Source organism: Heterodontus francisci, chromosome 10, assembly GCF_036365525.1.
Source record: "Heterodontus francisci isolate sHetFra1 chromosome 10, sHetFra1.hap1, whole genome shotgun sequence".
NCBI lineage: Eukaryota > Metazoa > Chordata > Chondrichthyes > Heterodontiformes > Heterodontidae > Heterodontus > Heterodontus francisci.
The window spans coordinates 18,839,719-18,861,654 of record NC_090380.1 but is presented as its reverse complement, the minus strand read 5'-3'; positions in this window follow the sequence as shown (position 1 = coordinate 18,861,654).

Here is a 21,936-nt window from a genome sequence, read left to right as displayed (position 1 = left end):
TCAGGAGATGAGTTACTTGCCGCAGAATTCCCAGTGATACGACCAGCTCAGAAGAGGTCTAGGGGTTTCCTCTCAGCCTTTGCCTGGTTTAACCGTAACTGGGTTTAATTTTAGAAACACTGTGTTTTTAGCTCCCCCTCAGTTCACTGCTCCAATTGTAAGGCAAAGAAATCAGACAGGTTTCCTTAGATTTAAACAAGAAAGGTAGAAGTTTATTCATCTTAAACTCTAATCCAGTTAATGACTATGAATATGTGACACAACCTCTCTTGCATGCATATGCAATAAAAACACACAAGCAGATAGAAACAGAAAAAGTAGAAAGAATAAAGGGGAAAAGTCTGAGGCAATATCTGTTAGCTATTTAATGTCCTTTGAGTTTAATGTGGAGTCTTTTGTTGCCGGTAAGTCCTGCTATTCGTTGGGGCCCAGTTCATGCTTCAACTTGTTTCGATGTCAGAGTCTTTTCTCTCTTGAGGTTTTTGTGTCTTCCATGGGTCCGGTGGCTTGGGAGAAAGCGAGAGAGAGAGAGAGACAGCCAGGCTAGAGACATCCTTGTTCCAGCTTCAATTGCAAACTTCCTTCTGTTCCTTTCTGTGTGGCACAAATAAAAAAACCAAGTTGGCCAGCAGGTCAGTCATGTAACTAACTGGCTTAACCACTTCTGCATTTGTGGATTGTATTATCTTATCAGGCCCTGGAATGCGCTTCCTTATACCTTCAATGTCTGGTGATCAAACTCCATTTGGGTTAATTCGAGCAAGGAATAGTCCTTTGTCTCCACAAGCAGCATCTCTTAGTATGCAAATGTCCTTCCAGCCCAAAGATCTGGTGATCTCTTTAACAAGTCTTTTCTTCACTCCGGCAACAGTTTAAAATTAATGTTCATATGATGAAATTAATATGCCTCATTCTTGGCATGACACCAGCTTCTGACCCGCTCTTGTAGCCAATGTATTTATATGACTGGTCCAGGATGTTGATAGTGAGGAATTCAGTGACGATAATGCTGTTGAATGTCAAGGGAAGCTGGTTAGAATTTCTCTTATTGGAGTCTATTGGCCTCACCTGCATTTGTCTCTAATGGGCCCACATTCCCTCTTGCCATCCTCTTTCTCTTAATACATTCTCCAGCCACCAGTCGCCATCGTCTTTTCTCATGTAAATTTGATTGTGAAACTCAGAGCCCTCAGTGTGCATCATGCCAGCTGCTGTTGGGAAGAACAGGGACAACATTCCTCAAATGGCTTTCACCAGGTGTTGAAAGCAGCTGTGACTTGATATCCGAGCTGGCATCATTGCGACTGGATTTGAGGATGCAAAGCCTTACTTGTTACTGATGGAATTGGGTAACTTAGTATTAAACTGCATAGCCACTCACCACTGTCTAGCCCAGCATACAACAAGGTAAAAGGTGACAAAGTCAGCAAGTGCCTTGCATCCCACTGTGATCGGTGACACCTGCCGCTTGTGGGAGATGGTATTGTGCTTTGCAATCCAGGATAATGGTAATGATGCAGCAAGGAAGATCCCATGCTCAGGTATCCCACTGTTGTACTTGGACAATAAGTGAAACAGCAAGATGCATCAACCAACACAAATGCCATATCATCAGGTGAAGGCAGCTTCAAAGCAAACACTACAACATCACCAACAGGAGATTTCAGAGCTTTCTAATGCTTCTATTGTAGTATATATTCTAAATTTAGTTAAATAGATATTTTATGAATAATTCATAGAATCATACAACACAGAAGGAGACCATTCACAAGAACACAAGAAATAGGAGCAGAAGTAGATCATATGGCCCATTGAACATGCTCCATCGTTCAATACGATCATGGCTGATCTTGGGCTTCAGTTGCACTTTCCTGCCCACTCTCCATATCCCTTGATTCCCTGTGAGACCAAAAATCTATCTATCCCAGCCTTAAATATATTCACTGATGGAGCATCCACAACCCTCTGGGGTAGAGAATTCCAAAGATTCACAACCCTTTGAGTGAAGTAATTTCTCCTCATCTCAGTCCTGAATGATTGGCCCCTTATCCTGAGACTGTGTTCCTGCGTTCTAGATTCCCTGACCAGTGGCAACAATCTCTCAGTTTCTACCCTATCCAGCCCTTTCTGAATCATGTATGTCTCAATTAGATCACCTCTCATTCTTCTAAATTCCAGAGAATACAGGCCCAATTTACTCAGCCTCTCACCATAGGACAATCCTTTCATCCCAGGGACCAATCTAGTAAAAAATCGTCATGCACTGCCTCCAGTGCAAGTATATCCTTTCTTAAATGAGGAGCCCAAAACTGCACACAGTATTCCAGGTGCGGTCTCACCAAAACCCTGTAAACTTTTAGTAAGACTTCTTTATTCTTGTACTCCAATCCCCTTTGCAATAAAGGCTAACATGCCATTTGCTTTCCTAATAGCCCGCTGCACCTGCATGTGAACTTTGTGCGTTCCTTGTATGAGTACCCCCAAGTTTCTCTGAATATCAACACATACCAGTTTCACACCTTTTAAAAAATGTTCTGCTTTTCCATTTTTACGACCTTAGTGAACAACTCCACACTTCTCTACATTATACTCCATTTGCCATCTTGTTGCCCAATCACTTAACCTGTCTATATCTTTTTGCAACCTCTCTCCATCCTCCCCACAGCTTACCTTTTCACCATTCGCCCCATCGTGCCTGTGCTAACTCTTTGGAAGAGATATCCAATTGGTCTCATTCCTCTGCTTTTCTCCCCCATTCTCGTGCAATGTTTTTCCCTTTCAAGAATTTATCCAATTCTCTTTTAAGGACAGAAAACAGCGAGTTGTGGTAAATGGTTGCTTTTCTGACAGGAAGATGGTAGACAGTGGTGTTCCCCAAGGGTCAGTGTTAGGACCAATGTTTTGATATGTATAAGTGATTTGGATATTGAAATACAGAGTAGAATTTTAAAATTTACTCTTGGAGGAGTGGCAAATAGTGAGGATGATATGAATTGCCTGCAACAGGACATAAATAGGCTAGCAGAATGGGCAGACAAGTGGCAGATGGATTTTTTTTATTCATTGTGGGATGTGGGTCGCTGGCTAGGCCAGCATTTATTGCCCATCCCTAATTGCCCTTGAACTGATTGCTGTGGGGCTGGATTCACATGTAGGCCAGACCAGGTAAGGACAGCAGATTTCCTTCCCTAAAGGACATTGGTGAACCAGATGCATTTTTATAACAATCAACAATGGTTTCATGGTCACCATTAGACGAGCTTTTAATTCCACATTTAGTAATTAAATTAAAATTTCACCAGCTGCCATGGTGGGATCAGAACCCATGCTCCCAGAGCATTAGTGTGGGTTCTAGATTACTAGTCTAGTGACATTACCACTACTCCACCACCTCCCCCAATAAGGCACATGTGAGGTGATGCATTTTGGCAGAAGGGATAAGGTGAGGCAATATATATTTAATGGCGCAGTTTTAAAGAGTGTGCAGAAGCAAAGTGATTTGGGGTTTACTTTTATAAAGCTCTGGTTAGGCCATAACTAGAGTATTACATCCACTTCTGGTCACTCTTTAGGAAGGATATGAGGGTCGTTGAGAGGGTGCAGTGCAGATTTACCAGAATGGTTCCAGGGATGAGGGATTTTAGTTACAAGGTTAGGTTGGAGAAATTGGGGTTGTTCTCCTTAAAGCAAAGGAGATTGAAGGGAGATTTAATAGAGATGTACAGGATTATGACAGGTTAAGATAGGGTAGACAAAGAGAAGCTTTCTCCATTAGAGGATGGTACAAGGACTGGGGGACACAGATTTAAGATTCTGAGCAAGAGATGCAGGAGGGATGTGAGGAAGAACTTTTTTACACAGCAAGTGGGAATGACCTGGAACTCGCTGCCCTGTGAGGGTGGTGAAAGTGGAGACAATGATTTCAAAAGGAAAGTGGATGGGCACTTGAAGGAAATAAACTGGCAGAGCTATGGGGATACAGCAGGGGAATGGGACCGATTAGATTGCTCTACAGAGAGCTGGCATGGACTCAATGGGATGAATGGCCTCCTTCTGTGCCATTATGACCCTATGAATGTTATTATTGATTCTACTGCCACCAGCCTTCCGGATCACAACGACTCACTGTATAAAAGCATTTTTCCTCATCGCCCCATCTTGTTCTTTTGTTAATTACCTTAAATCTGTGTCCTTTGGTGACTTACGCCCCTGCCACTGGAAACAGTTTCTCCTTATTTATTCTATCAAAACCCCTCATAACTTTCAACACCTCAATTAAATCTCCCCTTAGCATTTAATGTTCTAAAGAGGATGATCCCAGTTTCTCTGTTCTCTCCACATAACTTCAGTCCCTCATCCCTGGTGTCATTCATTGTATTGCACAGTACATGTGAAGTGCCACCTCCTACCTGGGTTAGCCTACAAATACCTCCAACCCCAAGACTATGTGGTTGACTCTTAATGCCCTCAGGGCAGCTAGGGATGGGCGATAAATATTGTCTTGGTACCATTGCCCACACCCTCTGGCACAGGGCACCAAGAGCGAGAAGCACAGAAGACAGAGCTCTCGAATTATGACCTGCAGAAATTTTAAGCCACCAGCTTTAGTGGGTGAAAAAGCAGGCAAGCTGCAAATTGGGCACACTGACCTCTGACCCTGAATTCCAATACATGTGAAGTTCTGCCTCAGGAGCAATGAATTGCAAACTTTGACTCCATTTTGCCAATCGGGAGCTCATTCCTGCCAAGTCATTGAAGATTCCCCCAGCAGAAAACTGCCAAAGTCTTTCCCAGAAAGCTTTGTTAACAAGGCCTTAGTGAGCCATAGCTCAGTTCCCAATCATGGGTTAATTACCAATTTCCCAACATGGACTACAGCAATTAGCAGAAGAATGGACAAAATGGAGGCTGCCGGTTTTAATATCCTTCCCTACCGTTCTTACCACTGAAAAGAAGCACAAATGTCTTCTGAAGCTGCATTTCTTTGAAGAATGAGCTACATCAAAAGAGGCCCCAGTTTCCAAGTAAAAATGTCTAGTGTTGAAGGCGTGAATGATCTATCACACATAAAACCTTACCTTCAGCCCAGGGAGGAGAGAAACATTCAAAGCTTTCTTGTGCCGTCCCGTACTTGGGCAACATGACTGTAAGGCTCTGCCTTTCTGGGCTGACTGTAGAGTTTGGCCAGCATGTGAGATTTGGTTTCAATCAAATTCTGATCTGTGTATGGATGTTAATAACCTCATATTTGTTCAAAACAGCCCAAAGCCCCAGTCCTAATACCATCCTATGCCAAAGAGTATTTGCCTGGGTAAACAGGATATTCTAATAACAAAAGTGTACTGTGAAACCAGTCTGAGACATTTTGCTGGGAAGTTATTCACCTGTGGGACATGTTGGGAGCTGCCAGAACCTGGAGAATAGAGCTTGGTATTACATTTCGGACCAAAGCCCAAAACCTCCACTGAAACTCTTTTGAAGTGCTTTTGTTTTGGGCAATCACGGTTTTGGTTCCAATCAAGGACTGGTCTGTTTCACAGGGTCTGGGCGCCGAGTTCAATCCAGGTCATTTTTACAATCTGCCCTGTTGCTATTTTCATATCTGGTGCTTGGCAGCTAAAGAAAGAGTCTTTCCAAAAAAAACTGCAGTTTAAATGGGTCACAGCACTGCTCCTTTGTAATACAATTCTTCCCATAATAATATCAAAGATTGGAAATGTAAGCATGCAGCAAGGTGAAACCCTCCCCAGACGTATGCTTGATGTGATTGCTGAGAAAAAATGGATCAAAAAGACCAGTTCAAGGCCTATTATAATTGCCTCGACCTGGATGTTTTCTCCATGACCCTTTCTGTCCCGGGAATCTGGGAGCTATTTTATGATGCACTCTGGCTCACATGAAAGGAGCACTATGATCTGGCCTGTACCCCTGCCTAGCAAGGCTCCACGCTGGCAGCAAAGACTTATCGAATGAGACCTGAAGAGTTCAACTTTGGCTCAGATGAAGAAACAATGATAAGGTGCACCTGGAAACAACTCCAACTGTGGAGGTGACTTGCATTTTACAGATAAATCTCCTGATTTTGTATGTTTATCAAATCCATCTCCTTTTGACGTGAATGTTGCACTGATACAATCGGAAAATTATGGCCTGGATTTGATAGGGAGGTGCCCTTGGCACTGCACAAATGGCGGGGAGAGTGGGAGAGTGGGCACTCAGCACTCGGGCATTGAACGGGATTGTGATCCCCCCCCTCCCCCACCCTGGCATTGTGGGGGCAGAAGAGCAGGGGGCAAGGCTGCCAAGGACAATTGGGTGGCCAGGCTGCATTTGGAGTGAGGGCACCAGTGGCCTCAGTGGCTCCCTTCAAACCCTCTGGCACCCCATCCCTTCATTATCCATTTCCATTCTGATCACAGCCGCAATTTGATCACCACCGCTAACCCTTCCCCTCTGAGTTACCCATTCAATCTCTTTATCCTCCCTTTCCCCTTGCTCCACAGTGAACCACCACGCTGTCATGGAATCATAGAAACATACAGCACAGAAGGAGGCCATTCAGCCCATTGTGCCTATGCTTTGCCATGTCTTGTCACCCCAAAAGGCTGTGGGTGCTGGCTCATTTGCCATTTCTAAGGTTGAGATTGATAGATTTTTGTTCGGTAAGGATATTAAGAAATATGGAGCATAGGCTGGTAAATGGAGTTGAGATAGAGATCAGCCATGATTTAATTAAGAGTCTTGAGGGACTGTTCCGATGTTTCACTCTTAACCCTCCAACTAATCCTAGTAATTTCCCCCAAAGGCAGTTGGTGGGAGGCAGACGTCCCTCACCTTCAGTTTCCCTCCCTCACCTCTTTCTCCCTCAACCCCCTTTCCAACTGTTTCTCTCAGAGAGGCTTTGTTTGCTGTCAAAATTCACCTTCAAAAAAAACAAATTAGAATGGTGGAAAAAAACACTTGCCTGTCCCTGTTGTGTAAACAACAGAAATTGGAATCTCTGCCTTAAAGGTGTAAGCCATTAGGATTCTCTAACTCAGCAAAACACAGGCAGAGAAAATCAGCTTTAAAATCCGACAATTCTTTTTCATTCTCACCTCTGAGTCAGAAGTTTGTGGGTTCAACTCCCACTCTAGGGGACTTGAGAACAAAATCTAGGCTGACACTGCCAGTACACTGCCACATTGCTGGAGGTGCTGTCTTTCAGATGAGACATTAAACCTGCCCTCTCAGATGGAGATAATGGCAGTGTTTTGTAGAACAGCAGGGGAGCTGTCCCCGGTGTCCTAGCCAATATTTACTCTCAACCCATTTCTAAAAACAGAGTATCTGGTCATTATCACATTACTGTTTGTGGGAGTTTACTGTGTGCAAAATTGGCTGCTGTGTTTCTTACATTACAACAGTGACTACACTTCAAAAGTTTTAAATGGCTGTGATGAGCTGTGGGATGTCCTGTGGTTGTGAAAGGCACTAAATAAATGCAAATTCTTTCTTCCTTACTCTTATCGGCCAAATTCAAAATTACCCTCTTTTCTCTCTGAGTCCTCTCTTGGTTCTGACTCCAGTCCATTTCTGACCCCCTCGTCTGACCCCAGTAATTCCCTCTCACTTTCTAAAGTGTATAGAACACACAACACAGGTTACAATTGGTGTGTATCAGGACAGAACCATTTTTTTCTCTCTCTTGTACAGACTCAGGGACAGTCACAGCCACTCTGTTTTATATATTCAATCTGAATGTTATCCCAAGTAAAGCAATTTAAATTTATCCCCGAGCTTTTTTCAGATAATGATTTTAAACTTCTGAGCAGAAATTATTAAAAGTTAAACTATTCCTCAGTCCAGCTTATTGAATGGTAATGATACAATTAGAGACACCGCACATGCTCAGACTATATGAATCAAATTCAGTTTAAAACATCACAGCTCAAATAACAGTGAAACATAGAAGCATAGAAAATAGGAGCAGGAGTAGGCCATTCGGCCCTTCGAGCCTGCTTCGCCATTCATTATGATCATGGCTGATCATCCAACTCAGTAACCAGTTCCCACTTTCGCCCCATATCCTTTGATCCCTTTCCCCCAAGAGCTATATCTAACTCCTTCATGAAAACATATAATGTTTTGCCCTCAACTGCTTTCTGTGGTAGTGAATTCCACAGGCTCACCACTCTCTGGGTGAAGTAATTTCTCCTCATCTCAGTCCTGAAAGGTTTACCCCATATCCTTAGACTATGACCCCTGGTTCTGGACTCCCCCACCATCGGGAATATCCTTTCTGCATCTAGCCTGTCAAGTCCTGTTAGAATTTTATAGGTATCTATGAGATCCCCCCTCACTCTTCTGAACTCCAGCGAATATAATCCTAACTGACTCAATCACTCCTCATACGTCAGTCCCACCATCCCAGGAATCAGTCTGGTAAACCTTCGCTGCACTCCCTCTATAGCAAGAACATCCTTCCGCAGATAAGGAGACCAAAACTGCACACAATATTCCAGGTGTGGCCTCACTGAGGCCCTGTATAATTGCAGCAAGACATCCCTGCTCCTGTACTCGAATCCTCTCGCAATGAAGGCCAACATACCATTTGCCTTTTTTACCGTCTGTTGCACCTGCATGCTTACCTTCCGCGACTGGTGTACGAGAACATCCAGTTCTCGCTGCATATTCCCTTCTCTCAGGTTATAGCCGTTCAGATACTAATCTGCCCTCCTGTTTTTGCTACCAAAGTGGATAACCTCACATTTATCCACATTATACTGCATCTGCCATGCATTAGCCCACTCACTCAACTTGTCCAAATCACCCTGAAGCCTCTCTGCATCCTCCTCACAACTCACCCGCCCACCCAGTTTTGTGTCATCTGCAAATTTGGAGATATTACATTTAGTTCCCTCATCTAATCATTAATATATATTGTGAATAGCTGGGGTCCAAGCACCGATCCCTGCGGTACCCCACTAGTCACTGCCTGCCATTCAGAAAAAGACCTGTTTATTCCTGCTCTTTGTTTCGTGTCTGCCAACAAATTTTCTATCCATCGTAATAGACTACCCCCAATTCCATGTGCTTTAATTTTACATGCTAATCTCTTATGTGGGACTTTGTCGAAAGCCTTCTGAAAGTCAAATAAACCACATCCACTGGCTGTCCCTCATCAACTCTATTAGTTACATCCTCGAAGAATTCTAGTAGATTTGTCAAGCATGATTTCCCTTTCGTAAATCCATGCTGACTCAGTCCGATTCTACCATTGTTCTCCAAGTGCTCTGCTATAAAATCTCTGATAATAGACTCTAGAATTTTCCCCACTACCGACGTCAGGCTGACTGGTCTATAATTCCCTCTCTACCTCCCTTTTTAAATAGTGGGGTTACATTAGCTACCCTCCAATCTGTAGGAACTGTTCGAGTCTGTAGAATCTTGGAAGATGACCACCAATGCATCCAATATTTCCAGGGCCACTTCCTTAAGTACTCTGGGATGCAGACCATCAGGCCCTGGGGATTTATTGGCTTTCAATCCCATCTATTTCCCCAACACCATTTCTCCACTAATACTGATTTCCTTCAGTTCCTCTCTCTCACTAAGCCCTGTGCTCCCCAGCATTTCTGGTATGATATTTGTGTCCTCCTTTGTGAAGACAGAACCAAAGTATGCATTTAGTTGGTCAGCCATTTCTTTATTCCCCATAATAAAGTCCCTGTTTCTGACTGTAAGGGTCCTACATTTGTCTTCACCAATCTTTTTCTCTTCACATACCAATAGAAACTTTTACGGTCGGTTTTTATGTTCCCCACTAGCTTACTTTCGTACTCTATTTTCCCCTTCTTAATCAATCCCTTGGTCCTCCTTTGCTGAATTCTAAACTGCTCCCAATCCTCAGGTCTGTTGTTTTTTCTGGCAAATTTGTATGCCTCTTCCTTAGATCTAATGCTATCTCTAATTTCCCTTGTAAGCCATGGTTTGGCTGCCTTTCCCATTTTACTTTTGTGCCAGACAGGAATAAACAATTGTTGCAGTTCATCCATGCGCTCTTTGAATGTTTGCCATTGCCTATCCACCGTCATCCCTTTAAGTAACGTTTCCTAATCCATCATTGCCAACTCGCGCCTCATACCTTCGTAATTTCCTTTACTAAGATTCAGGACCCTAGTCTCAGAATCAATTACGTCACTCTCCATCTTGATGAAGAATTCTATCATATTATGGTCGCTCATCCCCAAGGGGTCTCGCACAACTAGATTGTCAATTATTCCTCTCTCATTACACAATACCCAGTCCAGGATGGTCTGTTCTCTAGTTGGTTCCTCAACCTATTGGTCCAGAAAACAATCCCGTATACACTCCATGAATTCCTCCTCTATGGTATTGTGACTAATTTGATTTGCCCAATCTATATGCAGATTAATATCACCCATAATTACTGATGTTCCTTTATCGCATGCGTCTCTAATCTCCTGTTTAATGCCATTCCCAACATCACCACTACAGTTTGGAGGTCTATATACAACTCCCACTGACGTTTTTTGCCCCTTAGTGTTTCTCAGCTCTACCCATGCAGATTTCACATCATCAGAGCTAATATCCTTCCTCACTATTGCGTTAATTTCCTCTTTAACCATCAATGCAACTCCACTGCCTTTTACTTTTTATCTGTCCTTCCTAAATACTGGATATTCCTGGATGTTCATTTCCCATCCCTGGTCACCCTGCAGCCATGTCTCCGTAATCCCGACTATATCATACCCGTTTACATCTATTTGCGCGATTAATTCATCCACTTTATTCCGAATGCTCCCGCGTTAAGACGCAAAACCTTAAGGCTTGTCTTTTTAACATTACTTGTCCCCTTCCCACTGTTTTTCACTGTGGCCCTGTTTGATTCTGGCCCTTGATTTCTCTGCCTAACACTTTTCTTATTCCCCTTACTGTCTTTTGTTCTAGTCTTTGATCCCCCCCCCCCCCCACCCCGCTCCTCTGACTCCTTGCAAAGGTTCCCATTCCTCTGCCATTTTAGTTTAAACCCTCCCCAACCACTCTAGCAAATACTCCCCCAGAACATCAGTCTCGGTCCTGCCCAGGTGTAACCCGTACAGTTTGTACATGTCCCACCTCCCCCAGAATTGGTCCCAATGTCCCAGGAATCTAAAACCCTCCCCCTCACACCATCTCTTCAGCCATGTATTCATCCGATATATCCTGCTATTTCTACTCTGATTAGCACGTGGCACTGGTAGTAATCCTGAGATCACTACCTTTGAGGTCCTACTTTTCAACTTACTTCCTAACTCCCTATATTCTGCTTTTAGGACTACATCCTTTTTTTTAACCTACGATGTTTGTACCAGTGTGTACCACGACCACTGGCTGTTCACCCTCCCCCTTCAGAATGTCCTGTAACCGCTCTGAGACATCCTTGACCCTAACACCAGGGAGGCAACATACCATCCTGGAGTCTGGTTTGCTGCCACAGAAACGCCTATCTATTCTCCTTACAGTTGAATCCCCTATAACTATTGCATTCCCACACTTTTTACTCCTCCCCTGTGCAGCAGAGCCAACCGTGGTGTAACGAATTGGGCTGTTACTGCTTTCCCCTGAAAGGCCATTCCCTCCAACAGTATCCAAAGCAGTATATCTGTTTTGCAAGGGAATAGCCACAGAAGATTCCTGTACTGCCTGCCTACTCCTCTTTCTCTGCCTGGTGGTCACCCATTCCTTCCTACCTGTGGAGTCTGAGCCTGCAGAGTGACCACCTCTCTATACGTGCTATCAACGATACTCTCCACCTCGTGTTCATAACATGAACAAAAATATTAACTCTAGGTCCAGGCATGTGGAAGAGACTGTAGCCTTCAAACAAAATGTTTAATGAAGGAACAACAGACAATTTAATTGATAAATTTGGTAATTTTATGGTGAAATGTACAATATTTTAAGATATTAATTTTGTTTACCTCCTTAAAACAGTCAGAAAGCATTTTGAAGAATTGTGGAAACTCAGAGGTGAGATTACATAAACATAGTGAGAAATTTATGGGGACATTTTCCATTATCAACGGGGACATAGGAACTTATACCGAAAAAGATTGACAAAAAATGTGACAAAACATGATAATAGGAAGTCAAGTGGTACAGACAGGAAGTGTGTACAGATGTAAGATGTTTTAATATATAATAGATATAGATTTAGCTAAACATATAGTGTGGCTTTATGTAAAGGGCAATGATGAGGGTCTTGATAAGCAAACAAGAAAAGTTGCTGTGCTTGTTTAAGTTTCTTTCTCATAACTTCTGGCTATTTTTGTGCAAGTGCTTTTGAGTGCAATCTAATAAGAAGTTGCTGTTGTAAAGGAGTTAGTAACTTGAGGTCATAGGCAAATATATAGCACTTCCAAATGGAGCCAGGACATGTATTTGGTTTAATGGTGTTTGTTAAATAAGCATGACTGGGTGAAGGGGAAGATTTTTCTGTACAACACAGTCATTTTCTATGTTTAGAGCATTAGGTTCAGCTGTAACAACAAACCACTGGGCAAAGGGAAGCTTCTTACAAAGGGCAGCACCCTAAAAATACCTTTCCAGACAAATGGCGAAATTCATCAACAATGTGACTCATGTTTCTATGATCATCTGTTTTCATCAGAGTACTAGAGCATTATAAGCTTCTCCCACTTTGAGCATCCTGTCAATATTCATACATTGCACCAATACACTATACAATAAACTTTACCATACCCTTTCACCTTGCTGTCAGGCCAGGACCATTTGCACCAATACAGCTCTGATGATAATCATCGACCTGAAGTGTTAACCCCATTTTTCTTTCCACAGATGTTGCAAAGTGTTGACCTGTTCAGAAGTAAGGACAATCGAAAAAGGTTCTAATGTTTCAACATGCTTCTTGAACAGATAATCGAGGCTCCAGTGCAGCATTGTTGGACGTGTGATCTTTGGGAGGGGCCTACCTGCGCTCTCAGGTGGATGTACCAGCTCCTGTGGCACTATCTACAGAAAGCAGGGAAATGCTCCTGATGCTCCAGCCGTCATTAGTCACTCAATCAATGTCTCTGAAACACATTGGGTAAAATGGGTGATATTGTTGGAAATAAAAGTCAGGAAAACTGACTCACCCATTTTACATTATCATGCCAAGTCAAAATACCCTCAATAACTGGTCATTTATCTCAACATTGTTTGTGGGATCTTGCTGTCTGTAGATTGGCTATTACAGTGGCTACGTTTCAAAAGTACTTAATGGCGTGTGCAGCAATGTGGGATGTCTTGAGCTCATTAAAAGCCCTTGATAAATCTTTTCCCTTTCTTCCACCCACATAGAATGAAATTAGCATTGGCCACCGAGAGCCAATAGTCAGGTAACTGTTGGTACAGTGAGATTGAACACCTCATGGACTTTGACTGAAATCCTTCTCCTCTCTCTACTGGCTCAAAGGAATCTACCTAAAGTTAGTTTGGATGCATTCAACTCAGTTGCTCTAGGACAGCACAGAACAGGCCCAGGATTCAGCACAAAATGGCACTAAATTGACAATGTGACTCAGAAAAAACATTCCCACCCTCCCCAACGCCACCAACCCCTCCCCCCCCCCTCCCCCCGCCCCTAATTTTTCCCAGTTCTGATGAAAGGTCATCGACCTGAAATGTTGGGAAATTTTATGCTCTCCCCCGCGGCGGGTTTGGATGATGGCGTGGGGGGACCCCATGGGGGAAGCACGGCACGAAAAGCTTTGCGGGCTCCTTCACGGCTCCAAGAGGGCCCCTCAGTCAAAGGCACTTAGTGCCAGAATGAGGGTCCTGGCAGCGGGGGGGCCCTTGCTGGCAACACCCCTCCCCATCCCCTGAGACTCCCCCACTCCGCGAGACTCTCCCCCCTGCCCTGACCTACCTTAAGCCTGGCTCCAGCACTGCTTCTCGGTGTCTGGTCACTGCAGCTACAACAGCAGCCACTGTCTCTGTGGTGGCACTGCAGCTGCAGGCCTCTGATTGGCCTGGACTTCCCGCCACGAGGTCCTAAATCCTTAACTGTCCAGTTAAGTGCCTGATTGGCGCTATATTCAGCAGGCCTTCCTTAGAAGTGGGGACGCGGGGATCTCGGTGTCGGTTTCCCCCAACATCAGGACCCCTGCCGCTAGCATAAAATTCCCTCGTTAACTCCCAGTAGTTCTCCACAGAACATGACGCCATAATACCGGTTTCTGATTTTCTCAGAGGCGGTGAAGTTCAGTGGCAGCACCTCCGCTGTAATGCGATGGGATCATAATTTCAATCTGTTACATACTGGTTTGCATGAATTTGTATCTAATTCACCACAATCCTACTAGGTGTTCGCAATCTTTCGCATGACGTGCGGCACTCATGTGCCTTCAATTTTCCATCTTTGAAAAGCCGCCGCCACCAAGGTGAAGGGCATTGGTGCCTGCAAAGGTTAGATAAGCTATCCATAGTGATCTTGTGGAATTGTTTGCACTTCGCACATTGCCACTGAGCTCAATCTGCAGATGTGAGGGAAGGAAGGAACTCTGCAAGTGGATACTGTTGTGGGGTGAATCCAACGTCAGGAGATGCCATTAACGGCATTGCCAATGCCGCCCTCACCACATGATTATGCTAAATGGCCACCCGCCGCATAATCACCACAGCGCAGCCAATAACCTCACAGGCGGGACCACTGCCATTCTACGCACCCGCTGCCGCTCCGTGATTGGTGTATCTATTGATCTCTCTCACTTTCACTCTCTCTCTCTCTCTCTCTCTGTGTTTGGTTTATCGGTAGATTCTCTCTCTCTCTCTCTGTGATTGGTTTATCTGTTGATTCTCTCTCTCTCTCTCTCTCTCTCTCTCTCTCTCTGTGATTGGTGTATCTATTCATTCACTCTCTCTATGTGATTGGTGTATATGTTGATTCACTCTCTGTGATTGGTGTATCTATTGATCTCTCCCTCTCTCTGTGATTGGTGCATTTATTGATCTCGATCTCTTTCTCTCTCTCTCTCTCTGTGATTGGTGTATCTGCTGGTTCTTTCTCTCTCTGTGATTGGTGTATCTATTAATCTCGCTCTCTCTCTCTCTGTGATTGGTGTATCTGTTGATTCTCTCTCTCTCTGTGTTTGGTGTATCTGTTGATTCTCTTTGTGATTGGTTTATCTGTTGATTCTCTCTCTCTGTGATTGTTGTATCTGTTGATTCTCTCTCTCTCTCTCCGATTGGTGTATCTGTTGATTCTTTATCTGTGATTGGTGTATCTGTTGATTCATTCTCTCTGTGTGTGACTGGCATATCTGTTCATTCTCTCTCTCTGTGATTGGTGTATCCGTTGATTCACTTTCTCTGTGATTGGTGTATCTGTTGATTCACTTTCTCTGTGATTGGTGTATCTGTTGATTCCCTCTCCCTCTCAGTGATTGGTTTATCTGTTGATTTTCTCTCTCTCTCTCACTCACTCTGTGATTGGTGTATTTCTGTTGGTTCTTTCTCTCTGTGATTAGTGTATCTGTTGATTCTCTCTCTGTAATTGGTGTGTGATTGGTGTATATATTATTATCTCTCTCTCTTTCACTCTCTCTCTCTCTCTGTTTCGTTTATCTGTATATTCTCCCTCTCTCTCTCTGTCTCTCTCTCTGTGATGACTGTATCTGTTGATTCTTTCTCTTTCTCTCTCTCTGTCTCTTTGGTGTATCTATTGATCTCGCTCTCTGTTTCTCTCTCTCTCTGTGATTGGTGTATCCGTTGATTGTCTCTCTGTGATTGGTGTATCTATTGATCTCTCCATCTCTCTGTGATTGGTGTATCTGTTGATTCTCTCTCTCTCTGTGATTGGTGTATCTATTGATCTCTCTCTCTCTTTCACTCTGTCTCTCTCTCTCTCTCTCTGTTTTGTTTATCTGTAGATTCTCTCTCTCTCTCTCTGTGATGGCTGTATCTGTTGATTCTCTCTCTCTTTCTCTCACTCTCTCTCCCTCCCTCTTGCTGATTGGTGTATCTATTGATCTGTCTCTCTCTCTCTCTCTCTCTCTCTCTCTCTCTGTGATTGGTGTGTCTATTCATTCACTCGCACTCTCTGATTGGTGTATCTCTTGATTCTCTCTCTGTGATTGTTGCATCTATTGATCTCGCTCTCTTTCTCTGTGTGTGTGATTGGTGTATCTGTTGGTTCTTTCTCTCTCAGTGATTGGTGTATCTGTTGATACTCTTTCTCCCTCTCTGTGATTGGTGTATCTCTTGATTCTCTCTCTGTGATTGTTGCATCTATTGATCTCTCTCTCTTTCTCTCTCTCTCTGTAATTGGTATTTCTGTTGGTTCTTTCTCTCTCTGTGATTGGTGTATCTGTTGATTATCTGTCTATGATTGGTGTAACTGTTGATTCTCTTTCTCTGTGATTGGTGTATCTGTTGAGTCTCTCTCCCCCTCTGTGATTGGTTTATCTGGTGACTTTCTCTCTCTCTCTCTCTATCTGTGATTGGTGTATCTGTTGATTCTCACTTTCTCTGTGTGATTGGTTTATCTTTTGATTCCCCCTCTCGCTCTCTGTGATTGGTGTATCTGGTGATTCTCTCTCTCTCTATCTCTCTCTCTCTCTCTCTCTGTGATTAGTGTATTTGTTGCTTCTTTCTCCCTCTCTGTGATTGGTGTATCTATTTATTCAGACGCTCTCTGTAATTGGTGTATCTGTTGATTCTCTCTCTCTTTCTCACTCTCTCTCTCTCTCTCTCTCTCTCTCTGTCTGATTGGTGTATTTGTTGCTTCTTTCTCCCTCACTGTGATTGGTGTATCTCTTGATTCTCTCCCTGTGATTGGTGCATCTATTGATCTCACTCTCTTTCTTTCTCTCTCTCGGTGATTGGTGTATCTGTAGATTCTTTCTCTCTGTGATTGTGTATCTGTTGATTCTCTCTCTCTGTGATTGTTGTATCTGTTGATTCTTTCTCTCTCTCTCTGTGATTGGTGTATCTGTTGATACTTTCTCTCTCACTCTGTGATTGTTGTATCTGTTGATTCTTTCTCTCTCTCTTTGTGATTGGTGTGTCTGTTGTATCTCTCTCTGTGTGTTTGGTTTATCGGTTGATTCTCTCTCTCTCTCTCTCTCTCTCTCTCTCGCTGTGATTGATGTATCTGTTGATTCTTTCTCTCTCTGACTGGTGTATCTGTTGATTCCCTCTCTGTGATTGGTGTATCTGCTAATTCATTCCATCTCTGTGATTGGTGTATCTGTTGATTCCCTCTCTGTGATTGGTGTATCTGCTAATTCATTCCATCTCTGTGATTGGTGTAACTGTTGATTCCCTCTCCCTCCCAGTGATTGGTGTGTCTGCTGATTCTCTCTCTCTCTCTCTCTTGCTCTGTGATTGATGTATCTATTGATTCCCTCTTTCTCACTCTCTCTCTCTGTGATTGGTGTATCTGTTGATTATCACTTTCTGTTTGTGATTGGTTAATCTTTTGATTCCCTCTCTCTCTCTCTCTCTCTGTAATTGGTATTTCAGTTGGTTCTTTCTCTCTCTGTGATTGGTGCCTCGGGTGATTCTCTCTTTGTGATTGGTGTATCTGTTGATTTTATCTCTCTCTCTCTCACTCTGTGATTGGTGTATCTATTGATTCTCTCTCTCTCTCAATCTGTGATTGGTGTATCTGTTGATTTAATCTTACATTGTGTGATTGGTTTATCATTTGATTCCTTCTCTCTCTCTGTGATTGGTGTATCTGTTGATACTCTCTCTCTCTCTCTCTCTCTCTCTGTGATTGGTATATCTGTTGATTCTCTCTCTGTGATTGGGGTGTCTGTTGATCTCTCTGTCTCTCTCTCTCTCACTGTAACTGGTATATCTGTTGATTCTCTTCCTCTGTGATTGGTGTATCTGTTGATTCTCTCTCCCTCTCTGTGATTGGTATATCTGTTGATTTTCTCTCTCTCACTCTCAGTCTGTGATTGGTGCATCTATTGATTCTCTCTGTCTCTCTATCTGTGATTGGTGTATCTGTTGATTCTTACTTTCTCTGTGCGATTGGTTTATCTTTTCATTCCCTCTCTCTCTCTCTGTGATTGGTGTATCTGTTGGTTCTTTCTCTCTCTGTGATTGGTGTATCTGTTGATTCTCTTTCTCTGTGATTGGTTTATCTTTTGATTCTCTCTCTCTCTCTCTCTCTCTCTCTCTCTCTCTCTCTCTCTCTCTCACTCTCTCTCTCTCTATGACTGGTGTATTTGTTGCTTCTTTCGCCCTCTCTGTGATTAGTGTATCTGTTGATTCTCTCTCTCTGTGATTGGTGTATCTGTTGATTCATTCTCTCTGTGTGTGACTGGTGTATCTGTTGACTCTCTCTTTCGTGATTGGTGTATCTGTTAATTCATTCTCTCTCTGTGATTGGTGTATCTGTTGATTCTCTCTCTCTCTCTCTGTGATTGGTGTATCTATTGATCTCTCTCTTTCTCTGTCTCTCGCTCTGTGATTGGTATATCTGTTGATTCTCTCTCTGTGATTGATGTATCTGTTGATTCATTCTCTTTGTGTGTGACTGGTGTATCTGTTGATTCTATTTCTCTGTGATTGGTTTATCTGTTGATTTTCTCTCTCTCTCTCTCCCTCTGTGATTGGTGTATCTATTGATTCCCTCTCTCTCTCTCACTCTCTGTGATTGGTGTATCTGTTGATTCTCACTTTCTCTGTGTGATTGGTTTATCTTTTGATTCCCTCCCTCTCTGTTTGATTGGTGTAGCTGTTGATTCTCTCTCTCTCTCTCTCTCTCGCGCTCTCTCTCTCTCTCGCTCTGTGATTGGTGTATCTGTTGATTATCTCTCTGTGATTTGTGTGTCTGCTGATTCTCTTTCTATGTGATTGGTGAATCTGTTGATTCTCTCTCCCTCTCTGTGATTTGTTTATCTGACGCTTCTCTCTCTCTCTCTCTCGCTCTGTGATTGATGTATCTATTGATTCCGTCCTTCTCTCTCTCTCTCTCTCTCTCTGATTGGTGTATCTGTTCATTCTCACTATCTGTCTGTGATTGGTTTATCTTTTGGTTCCCTCTCTCTCTTTCTCTCTCTCTCTGTAATTGGTATTTCTGTTGGCTCTTTCTCTGTGATTGGTGTCTTGGGTGAATCTCTATCTGTGATTGGTGTATCTGTTGATTCAATCTTTCTCTGTGTGATTGGTTTATCTTTTGATTCCTTCTCTCTCTCTGTGATTGGTGTATCTGTTGATTGTCTCTCTCTCGCTCTCCAGCTCACTCTGTGATTGGTGTATCTGTTGATTCTCTCTCTCTCTGTGTGATTGGTTTATCTTATGATTCCCTCCCTCTCTTTCTGATTGGTGTATCTGTTGATTCTTTCTCTCTCTCTCTCGCTCTTCCTCTCTCTCGCTCTGTGATTGATGTATTTGTTGATTCTTTCTCCCTCTCTGTGATTGGTGTATCTGTTGATTCTCTGTCTGTGATTGGTGTGTCTGCTGATTCTCTTTCTCTGTGATTGGTGTATCTATTGATTCTCTCTGTCTCTCTAACTGTGATTAGTGTATCTGTTGATTCTCACTTTCTCTGTGTGATTGGTTTATCTTTTGATTCCCTCGCTCTCTCTCTCTGTGAGACTTGTGTATTTGTTGCTTCTTTTTCCCTCTCTGTGATTGGTGTATCTGTTCATTCTCCCTCTCTGTGATTGGTTTATCTGTTGATTCATTCTCTCTGTGTGTGACTGGTGTATCTGTTGATTCTCTCTTTTCGTGCTTGGTGTATCTGTTAATTCATTCTCTCTCTGTGATTGGTGTATCTGTTGATTCTCTCTGTGTGATTGGTGTGTCTGTTGATCTCTCTGTCTCTCTCTCTCTCTCTCACTGTAATTGGTATATCTGTTGTTTCTTTCTCTCTCTGTGATTGGTGTATTGGTTTATTCTCTCTCTGTCATTGGTGTATGTATTGATCTCTCTCTCCCTTTCTCTCTCTCTCTGTGATTGATATATCTGTTGCTTATTTCTCTCTCTGTGATTGGTAAGTGTCTGTTGATTCTCTTCCTCTGTGATTGGTGTATCTGTTGATTTTCTCTCTATCTATCTCATTCTGTGATTGGTGCATCAATTGATTCTTTCTGTCTCTCTATCTGTGGTTGGTGTATCTGTCGATTCTCACTTTTTCTGTGTGATTGGTTTATCTTTTGATTCCCTCTCGCTCTCTCTCTGTAATTGGTGTATCTGTTGGTTCTTTCTCTCTTTGTGACTGGTGTATCTGTTGATTCCCTCTCTCTCTCTCTGTGATTGGTGTATCTGTTGATTCTCACTATCTGTCTGTGATTGGTTTATCTTTTGGTTCCCACTCTCTCTTTCTCTCTCTCTCTGTAATTGGTATTTCTGTTGGCTCTTTCTCTGTGATTGGTGTCTTGGGTGAATCTCTATCTGTGATTGGTGCATCTGTTGATTCAATCTTTCTCTGTGTGATTGGTTTATCTTTTGATTCCTTCTCTCTCTCTGTGATTGGTGTATCTGTTGATTGTCTCTCTCTCGCTCTCCCGCTCACTCTGTGATTGGTGTATCTGTTGATTCTCTCTCTCTCTGTGTGATTGGTTTATCTTATGATTCCCTCCCTCTCTTTCTGATTGGTGTATCTGTTGATTCTCTCTCTCTCTCTCTCGCTCTTCCTCTCTCTCGCTCTGTGATTCATGTATTAGTTGATTCTTTCTCCCTCTCTGTGATTGGTGTATCTGTTGATTCTCTATCTGTGATTAGTGTATCTGTTGATTCTCACTTTCTCTGTGTGATTGGTCTATCTTTTGATTCCCTCGCTCCCTCTCTCTGTGAGACTTGTGTATTTGTTGCTTCTTTTTCCCTCTCTGTGATTGGTGTATCTGTTCATTCTCCCTCTCTGTGATTGGTTTATCTGTTGATTCATTCTCTCTGTTTGTGACTGGTGTATCTGTTGATTCTCTCTTTTCGTGCTTGGTGTATCTGTTAATTCATTCTCTCTCTGTGATTGGTGTATCTGTTGATTCTCTCTGTGTGATTGGTGTGTCTGTTGATCTCTCTGTCTCTCTCTCTCTCTCTCTCTCACTGTAATTGGTATATCTGTTGTTTCTTTCTCTCTCTGTGATTGGTGTATCGGTTTATTCTCTCTCTGTCATTGGTGTATGTATTGATCTCTCTCTCCCTTTTTCTCTCTCTCTGTGATTGATATATCTGTTGCTTCTTTCTCTCTCTGTAATTGGTCAGTGTCTGTTGATTCTCTTCCTCTGTGATTGGTGTATCTGTTCATTCTCCCTCTCTGTGATTGGTTTATTTGTTGATTCATTCTCTCTGTGTGTGACTGGTGTATCTGTTGATTCTCTCTTTTCGTGCTTGGTGTATCTGTTAATTCATTCTCTCTCTGTGATTGGTGTATCTGTTGATTCTCTCTGTGTGATTGCTGTGTCTGTTGATCTCTCTGTCTCTCTCTCTCTCTCTCTCTCTCTCACTGTAATTGGTATATCTGTTGTTTCTTTCTCTCTCTGTGATTGGTGTATCGGTTTATTCTCTCTCTGTCATTGGTGTATGTATTGATCTCTCTCTCCCTTTCTCTCTCTCTCTGTGATTGATATATCTGTTGCTTCTTTCTCTCTCTGTGATTGGTAAGTGTCTGTTGATTCTCTTCCTCTGTGATTTGTGTATCTGTTGATTTTCTCTCTATCTATCTCACTCTGTGATTGGTGTATCAATTGATTCTCTCTCTCTCTCTATCTGTGGTTGGTGTATCTGTTGATTCTCACTTTTTCTGTGTGATTGGTTTATCTGTTGATTCCCTCTCTCTCTCTCTGTGATTGGTGTATCTGTTGATTCTCACTATCTGTCTGTGATTGGTTTATCTTTTGGTTCCAAATCTCTTTCTCTCTCTCTCTGTAATTGGTATTTCTGTTGGCTCTTTCTCTGTGATTGGTGTCTTGGGTGAATCTCTATCTGTGA